Source organism: Rhinichthys klamathensis, unplaced genomic scaffold, assembly GCF_029890125.1.
Source record: "Rhinichthys klamathensis goyatoka isolate OS25496 unplaced genomic scaffold, OSU_Roscu_1.1 h1tg000114l_1, whole genome shotgun sequence".
Taxonomy (NCBI): Eukaryota; Metazoa; Chordata; class Actinopteri; order Cypriniformes; family Leuciscidae; genus Rhinichthys; species Rhinichthys klamathensis.
Window position 1 is genome coordinate 3,575,755 of NW_026606651.1, and position 10,354 is coordinate 3,586,108.

Sequence of the window (10,354 nt, forward strand, 5' to 3'; positions counted from 1 at the left end):
TTGTAAATAGATTAGATTATAAATGTGTAATTTATACATGTATTTTTGTTAATAAAAAAACCCCATCTAATTACATCTATTTTTAACTTGTCCCCTATATATATATATATATATATATATATATATAAGCATGTACCTGTTTTTACTTTATCTCATTTATTTTGGTTAGGCCTAAAATAAGATTCTGTATTATAACTACACGCTGTGGTCATAGTAAATGTTCACTGTAGTTTTGTTTGTCGTACAATTTGGTGTTGGTTCAGTGGTTCTTCGCCCACGTCATGAAGCCGCCCACGCTCCCCTGGCCCGTCCCATCTCCGTCCTGCGTCCAGCACGCTTGCTGAATAAATCCCTGGAAAAAGTAAAGAAGAGGATCCAACTGCAGAACCACTGAACACTGAGCAGAATAGGCGTGGCATGGCGAACTGAACGTTGCATCTGATTGGTCAGGTATGTTGTTGCTTAATAATAATTATCCACTTTTTCCTCTTCACTGTGCATTTTTAACTTATTGGCTATAAAATGTTCTCTATATCATGCTTCATGTAAAAAAAAATATTATCCGTACTACTGCTGAAGAAACACACTGATAACGTTGTCACATGGTACCTGTTACTTTTCTCAGCGCTGGTCGAGATGGACTAACCACAGTCGTTTGTGGTGATCAAGAACTAATCAAAGTCGTTTGTGATGATCAAGAATGCGGTTTAATCATTTTTACAGAGATTACCGAGTTGGATATCCATATATGTGTCCGGTACTAATTAGTGAATATAACGGTTTAAATCTAGTAATTCCACGGTCATACAAATGACGTACAAAAGACGAAAACATGCTGCGAATCTTGAGCCAACATTCGCCCCCTGGAGGAAGACAGTGTTTGTCTCATAATAAACGCTTGGTAGAACCGATCCGATCCAGTTCGTATTCTGGAGCCATTTGGGAATGGGAATCCGGTTCTGTTCCCCCAGTTCCGACAACCGACACCCGTCTGGAAGGCCATGCGCTGCCATTAACCCAAACACACCAGATCGGATAGGAGTCGAAATTTTTATGGATATAACCGAGTGATTTCGAAGACATTGGATACTAAAAACATCAAGGTAACTTAACAGTTTGGGTAGCACTACATGTATGTTTTTTAACGTTAGAAATCCCTCTGTTTATCTGTATTAACTCGTGACGTTTGCTTTTTTGTTTGATTAATATAACGAGTTAAAATAGAAGTCTTATTGACATATCGAAATGTTTCGCTGTGAAATTAATAACGTAACGTTAACGTACTTATAAGATTAGTTAGAGAGGAATTGTGGTTATAACGTTAACTTACTCGACATGACCATTCCGTTAAAGGCATTTGAATTTTGCTTATTTGTTAGTTTTTATAACCAAATGAGGTGAATTCAAGGATATATTCGTTTAAAGGTCCTGGTTTGGTTGGTTAAAATGGTTATGTATTTTCGTGTTGTTTTCTTTCCTGGACCGTTTTGGTGTGGTTTATTGTAAACAATATTTTCGGGCGTTGCTTTATCAGTTTATATTTTAACCCAGAATACTTTGTATCGTCCATGTTATCAAGTGATATGTGCTACTATACATCAATTTGTATTTTTAAGCATTTTCATCAAATTATCAGATGTAATACCATGGTGCTTTATTATGTAAGTTACTATTACTGAATTATTGCTGTATTTAAGTGGTACTACAAGGTAATTCGTGGATGATAGTACTATTGTACTTTCTATTAGTGCATGTAAAGTGAGACTCGTGTTTAAAAAAAATACTATATACTGGTTACCAGTACAATGTGATAATTTGATAGCAGTGTTGTGAATGTGACCATACAATGGAAGGTTATATTGTAAATCAACAATTACAGGACAATATCCACTAATGATACACCTTGTACCATTGCTTGTGTTGACTGTATGAATCAGTGAGTAAGTTATTGCACAACAGAATTTTGTACATATGAGGTCCTTTGAACTATAAGTAAACCGAAGCAGCAGTCCGTAATTAGCTGAATTGGAGTCTTGATCTTGTGGTCTTGGCCTTGAGACCTAAATATTCTGTCGTGGTTTACTTAAGAAGATGGAGATATAGGCAGAATACTGACAGACTCAGTCAACAATCACTTTCATTGCTTTTTTTTTCTATACAATGAATTGAATGGTGACTGAAGCTGTCATTATAAGCCAAACATTTTTTGAACGAAATGAGAACAATGACATGATTTCATTTTCATGTGGACCGTCCCTGTAATCTAATGTCTGATGAGATCTCATCTGTCGAGTCACTGTCTCACAACAAATTGAAAGTGTCTTTTATTTTAGTACACAGATGTTTAATAAACTTATCATGGATGTTTAATATTTAGGCCTAGGCCTACTTTATGTTGGGTTAGGTGGCCCTCAGAATTTGGGTCACCTTCAGTTAGGTCTGCTCAATTATGGCCAAAAATCAGAATCATAATTATTTTTGGTCAATATTGATATCACGATTTTGTAACATGATTATTGGTTGGTGATATGTTCAAAGCCCTTTTTCACGATATGAGTGATCTTAAATATCAGTGAAATTTCACAATTATTGAAACTTCAGGAAAAAAAAATACTGGGTTAATATGATGTAAAAAAAAAAAAAAGGTCCTCAAAATAATTACATAAGACAAGTTAACAGTCAGCAATAGAATAAGAACAAAGGCACTAGCCTAATTACAAACAAAACGGACAAATAAATACAACAACACAAAAATACAAGTTAAATAGTTTTAAACAGTGGTATTCAGATATTCTGTAAGCCTAGAAAAACATTGAATAATCAAATGTAAAATAACACTAATAAACTTACTGTACACATTAAATATAGTTTTATCCTTATTAAAGCTACTTGCGTTATTCAGCCACGATCAGTGAGTGATTTTCCTTTGTCTTTAGTTGTTTGATTATCATTAGACAGACTACAGCAGGTTTATTAGGCTGCTGTCACTTTAAGAGCTAATGAACAGATCCAACATACTGTTACACACGCGTTTTCTTCCTTAACTGTGTAAGTTTACTTTAGACATCATCACCCATGTGAGTACTTGCCAAAAAGGTATTTTGACATCTTTGTGAAGCACATTAGCTTATCCGTGTTCAGCTCTGACTCGAGCGCGCACACAGAACGCCTCCTGGGGAACAGTGTCTCTTTTGCGGCTTAATGTTGTTTTAACAGCACTGTTTTATATTAAACACGTCCCGCAGTTTAGCAACAACTCCTTTTTTTACAACACACTTATTTGGGGGATTTGGATTTTAAGTTTGGGCTTTTACGGAGGACCGAAAGCGTACCGCCGTGAAGGAAAGGAAGGTTTACCTCGATTATCTTGTTTTCATACACACTAAAAGATTCTGGGTTATTTTTCAACCCAACCAGTGGGTTTAAAACTTTAATAATAAAAAATGTAAATCAACGGTCGGGTTTGTTCAAATTTGACCCAAACGTGGGTTGAAACAACCCAGCATTTTTATAGAGTGTAGTTATTGAAGCCAAAATCAATTATGATTAATGGCACAGCCGTACCCTCAGTGTTATTTTACTATTATTTATATACTTTCATAGTATTTATAAATATTTTGTCTTAGCTTTTATTTTTATATTTTAAGTTTTCATTTTAAGTTTTTGTAATTAATTTTTTTTTTGTCCTTTTGTTTTTTTTGTATTGGCTTTAATTTATTTATTCTAGTTTTTGTAATTTATTTCTTTATTTCCAATTCATTTTATTTCAGTTAGTTACCAAAGCAGCATTTCTAATTTTAAGTTGTTTATGTTTTCCATCTAATATTTATAGGTTTTTTTTTGTTGTTTTTTTGTTTTTGTTTTGTTAATGAAACTCCTCTGGTCACCCTTATAATGTGTCTGTTCCAAGTCAAATGTGGTAAACTATGAAACTGCAACTTTCCCCCCAGAGGTTTGGATGTCTTATTATGAATCAGTGCGACTCATTCAGGCGTGTAGTTTTGTGTGATGTAAGTGGAAGGAAGCCATTAGAGCACACTGCTCTGGACAGATTATCATTGTTCTCAGCATGTGTAAATGCGCTGGGTGGGAAAGAGAGGAATTTGTGTCTATTCATGGTGCAGAAAAAATAAACGAAAATGATGTCATGTAAGAATTCTGTCAGATCTTTCATGGATTCCAGAGGAATGATCTGAGATCAGACTCAGTAGTTCCTGCAAACTATTGGAAACTGCTGAAAATTATTCTATTTCTCGTTTTTCCACCAGCTTTAAAGTAGACACACATTTTTATGCTTATGGCATTTCATTTATTCTTTTTTTTGTCGCACAACCAGTGTTTATTTATTGTTTTTAGTTTTGTTTGTTGTTGCCTATTTAGTGCCAATATGTTAGCATAGTATATACTATTATAGCTTTTATTAATATATTGATTTAGCTTTTTTATTTTCAGTTTACATTTTAATTTGTTTCATTTTTTTAAATTTTGTTTTGTGGTTTAGTAATTTTTATTAGTTTTTTTTTAAGTTTAATTAATTTTAAAGTTTAATAAATTTAATTAATTTTAAGTTTCTGTTAATTGCCAAGCCAAGGTAAAAAAAAAAAAAGTGTCTTATACTTGATTATATTTTATTTCAATTAACCAATTTTTTTTTCTTGTTTTTAGTTTTAGTTAATGGAAAATAACCCTTAGTAGACTAGTGCACATTTTTGTTCAAATTGGCCCTCAATTGTTACTAGTAAGAAAATGTACGAAATTTACAAAATTGTTAGATGTACAGTATGGTTGTATAACATCCGACTATTTAATTTGCTACCCGGAGCTATTGTCCCCCTAAATATCATCAATATACTTGTTTTAGTAACTTTTTTGCATCACTAACTAACTACTTATTTTAATGTAGCTTGACTGTTAATTGACTAAAAATTGTGAGTAGCTGGTATGTTTCACAGTATTGTCTGTAACACACACTTTGCTGCAGACCCACGGCACAGGCTGCCAACACAAACACTGGATTCCAGCGCCCTGCCGAGGTCTGGGCATGTGTGGGCTGTTATATTTGGATGATTAGAGCGAAATAATAAATCTATGAAAAATACGGCAACCTTTCAAAGACTGTAAACATGTTATCTCAGATGACTTCTAGTAATCATCACTTTATGTTGGTTATGCAAGGAAACGGGTTGGCAGTGATCCATGGGATTGTTTTCCAGCCCATGTTTCAGTAAAAAAAAAACAGTGTCTGTTTCCCTGTTCTTTGCCCTCTGGCCGTTCACACCCGTTGGAACATTAAAGAGATCTGTCAGCAAGACCATTGTGAGCTCTCAAACAAAACCACAAACAAGCTCTGCAAACACATATGTGATGTTTTATTTTACTGTTAACCTGCAGCACATGGATCGCTGACCTGATAGGAAGTCAATATTGAGAGTCCTGTTCCTAACGGATATCTGTTATTTGAAAACAAGCTAGATGTGCTTCTAGCCATAATAAATGACAACTTGACTAGAAGGGAAATGGAAAACTACTTTTTTTTCACACAAAATGTTGATGGTTTGTCTGAATAAATGTTCCTGGGTTTTACAGCGCAAGTTGTCTAATTAAAGTTTTTCCCCAAAAACAAGATTTTTCTGTTTTCTGAAGAAAATATAAGTGGTGCTTGCACATGCAAACCTCGAGAGTATGATGCTTGTGTAGTAGATGCCACATGGTTAACATGAGTCTGTTCATCACTCAACTAACAAATAAATGCATTTTCAGTGATAATGTCATAGCATTGTGCAGCCTATGGCTGTAAAAACAACCAAGCTATAAATTCTAGACGAAATGGGATAACCTTTCAGAGGTGGGAATGTGCTGGTTTGTGTTTTTATGTACAACTCAATATGCAATATACATTTGCAGAATTCTCACATTAATGATAAACTAAATGCTGTGAAAACCATCTGCTAATGTCTTTTGCAGATATAGATATTCATGCATGTGAATAACTAGGTTTCAGATGCACAGTCAACTTGCTATCGAGTGTTCACGGACTGGATTTGACTGTTCCAACATGGCGGATGGCTTGCATATAGCAAGCAGTCCATAAACACTAATGAGGCATCTATGCATAAGTGTAAGATTCTGGGTTGTTACCGGGGTGTTGCTATGCAGTTGCTAGGGTGCCCTGAGGGGTTGCTAGGTGACTGAAAGTCTCTGATATTCTGGTCTCTAGATATGCATTGAGTCTGTCTTTCAGAGTCCTATTGTTTAGAATATAGTGCTGGATTGGTTACATGCTGAAGGTAAATAAATTCTTTGGTTCAGGGGTTTGCTTGCTTACATTACTGCTTAAAGTTTGAGATATTTTGCTGAGGCAAGAATCACTACTAAATATGTTTATTGGTTATTCTGGCAGAAACTGTAGGGTTATTTGCATAGCCAAATGCAAAATGCATATTTTCTTCTTCTTTCTTGGATTCTAAACTGTTTCTTTTTCTGCTTAAAATGTTTTTTTTCAGGCTTCAGTTTACTGGAAAAGAGAAATGGCTTCAGTTTCAGTATGAGGTGGTGTTTGGGGATTCAGTTACGGGAGGGGCAGAGTTTGGAGGCTTGTTTAAACTTGTATTTGGCATCGGTGCCCATGTTTCTTCATGATCCATTTTGCTTATTATCATCTAAATAATACCTTGACTGGTGTGGGTTGCTGAATATGTTAGCTTGGCAGTCAGTGGTCCATTACCTGAAGCATTAAGCTTTGGTGTGTAACTCATCCGGCAACATTTGTGCTGCAGACGTAAATGATTCGTCAAACTTGCTTTATTTAGACCAGTAAGTATTGTAACTACCTTGAATCCACATTGAAATGTGCTAAAAGCTGCTCAGAAGACCCTTTGACCTTGATTGCACAACAGTGCCCTGCCAACCACAACGTCTAGCATTCACTGTAAACATCTAGTTATTTAGTTTCTGTATTCATGTGTTTTTCTTTTTACGGCTTTGATCCATAAGTTTCTTTAATTTAAGTGAGGTAGGAGTGAAGTAGGAGGTGCAGCATTGTGCTAATTTAATCTTTCGTAGGAAGGATTCTGATGCATTTTGTATTTACTCCCTCGTGAATTCACTTGGGAATGTCCAGCACTGATAAGATGCTCATGATGCGTACCGATATTGTGCCACGTTTTCTCGCTCTCAGTCCTCAAAATCTGATTGATCAGACATCTTATCAAATGAACGGCTGTGTGAATGCCATTAAAGACAACTGAACATGTTGTGTCTACACAAGAGAGGGCTTGTTTAATCTGATTTTTGCATTCCTAAATCTCAGTTTGTTGAAGATTTATGATAAAAGCAGGCGAGGACTGGAAATTCTGGATTTTCGGGGAATAAATAGATGTAGTAATAGATTTGTATATTGCTTTAAGACAAAACATTGAATAGTGTGATTAATTCTGATTTAACCCCTTAAAGGGTCACTTCACCCATTTCAACATTAATCTTTATTGAAAGTGGGTCATATATGTAGTCGAAATGTAAAAGAAATTTTGAATTTGATGCCCTCTTGACCGAGAAAAGACAGAAAATAACTTTAGTGCGCATTTGTATGCAAGACAACAACTCCCACAATGCACCACATTGCACAGCTCCGCAAGCCACTCCCACTAATCCAGAACAGCGCAAACATCAGAGAAATCACTTTTCCGTCTACAAGGCTAACGTTAGCTGCCACCAGAGTTAGAAATTCATTTCACACAAAATTTCTAGTTAGTTGGCTGTGGCGAGCAGGACGAGGGCGAGGGATGTGATAGGACAGCGCGAGGCCGGTGGCGCGAGTGATAATGAACGACAGCTGTGAGACGCACCGGTCTCTCTCGCGTCTCTCACCGAGGAGCGGACGCATAAAACGAGGAGCGACGACAGGGCAGATCGAGAGAGGAACAGGCCTGATTTTATGTTGTGTTTTGTTTCTGTTGTGTGTGGCCAGCAGTGAGGGGCTGCTCGCTTATATTTTTGTTTTGTATTTGTTTATTTTACTATTAAAATGTTTAAATGTTTGCCGGTTCCCGCCTCATTCTTCCCACAACAACGAACCCCGTTACATTGGCAAACTCATTAGTGAATTACTCCTCGTTTGTATTTCTTTCTATATGGTGAATTATTGCATGATGATGATAAAGTTACCTGGATGTTCAGTCAGAACATATGCGGTGCGAAACTTGGATGGATCACAACACAAACGTCCGTGTGCTCGTCTGATTCAGAGGTTTCAACCAGGTGATATTGCGATCGTTGAAATTCTCTGCAGCAGACGGACTCTATCTGTGTCCGTAGCGCACAGCGAGAGCCGAGAGCACGACATGTAGGCACCAGCAGTCCGCCCAGCTCGAGCCAGTCCGGGCTTCTCGTCTGCGCCGGGCTGGTCTCCTGCGGCGGCCGCTGCCGCAGCCGACGCCGCCGCCTCTTGTTCCTCCATCAGCCTCAGCTGCTCTTCGCTATATTGTGGCTCGTATAAATAGCCACGAACATCAGTTTCGAGCAAAAGATTTTCAAAATCCTCGTCTTCCATATCGTGTGTCGTAAATTCAGGCATTATGGTAAATCTAACTCCTTGAGCGCTTGTTAGCTTAGCTTGCTGTCTTCCAAGCAAGATGGCGGATTAATAGTTTAGTTTCTTCAGGTTTAGTCCCACCCACTGATCTGTAATAGGCCGGTGGGGTGAGTGGGTCCCACGCCCTTGAATAATAATGAGCATAAGGCTGTAGTTTTCTTAATATGCAATGAAATTTATCTTCCGTCCTATCGTGACGCAAAATGACGATATTTACGTCACGATAGGACGGAAGTAAAACACTTAAATCCTTTTTTCTCCCATCTCAGAAAAAAAACAAGCAAAATTCCACCATCATTATAATATATGACTGGGTTTCTAACAATACAAACCTTAATGCAAATGGGTGAAGTGACCCTTTAACTGTCACCTGCCCGTATACGGGCAACCTAAATTTACTTCACTATATTACTATTAAATCCTAATCTAGTCATGACAAACTATATATCGTTGGAAAGGTCTAAGACTCCTAAATAGATATTTTAGCGCTGTTTTTTTTCTTACAAATTATGAATGAACAGTAATATATGAATTTATGACAAGAGTGCGCCTCAAAAAAAATCGACGTCATTACAGGAGTTTCTGAAAAAGTCGACGCACACACTTTTAATAATTGGAACTTTGGTTTTTAGTGCTTAAAGTTCATAATAAAACATAATCTAGTATTTGTCAATAAAAAAAGATAAAATTATATTTTAAAAAGTAAAGTAAGAAGTCCTCTAAAAAGTATAATATATATTATATATATATATATATATATATATATTTTTTTTTTTTTATTATATCACATATTTTAGTAGTTATCATAAATTAGGTATCATTTGAAAGCTTACGAACTCAGAATTCATCCTGTGAAAACCGTTTTGAAATTGGACGTTGCGTTACCATAGAAACGGTATTTTTTATTAGGCCCCTCCCCTTTTGGGCATCATCTTTCATAATTTATTATCAAAACCTTTTCTAATCTTGACAAAACACATATTGTCAGAAAGGTCTGAGTCTCAAGGTTCCATATTTAGTGACAGAAGTGATATTTGGATAGAAATTTATTAATTTGTTATGGCAGAATGCATACAATTAAATTCAATGGCACCCGGTGGCTATTTTTGGTATAACGCCTAAACAAAATCTCATGGGAACTTCAATTTTTGTGATATCAACTTTAAATTTGGAACACAACTTGGTTAGATATATAGCTTTCATTTTATTGTAATTTTATAGTAAAAAATATTTTGTAAAATATTTATTTTATATTAAAAAAAAATATTAATAAAGTATATTTGATTTACTGTAAATTATAACTTCCATAACTTTTTCATACTTTAATTTTTTTGAAGTGCTTTCACTTTAGTAATAATCTGCTGATTGTTTTCTTTAAAACAAGACCAAACTTAGGTCTATATTCCAAAGCGTTCTTGAATTACAACCATTTAAGTTTGTATAGTGCATTTTAATGTAAATTATCAAAAGGGGTGACAGGTAAAGGGTTAAATTGCATTAAGCTGTATAATTATATTAGGGTAAAACTATTCTATAGGATAAGGAAAAAATAATCTAAATTTAATACAGAAGAATATGTTATAATATTGTTGATAAATATGGTGATTATGCAATTACTCTTTTTGGTTTCATATTGTAAATGCTTTGTTGTATGTTTATTTAATCCAAGTAGCAATGATGCATCTTTTTTTTTTTTATAAAGGAATATTGAAAAGAGAAACCATGTATAAAAATGATTCCAAATGCTATTATATATGTGTGTAC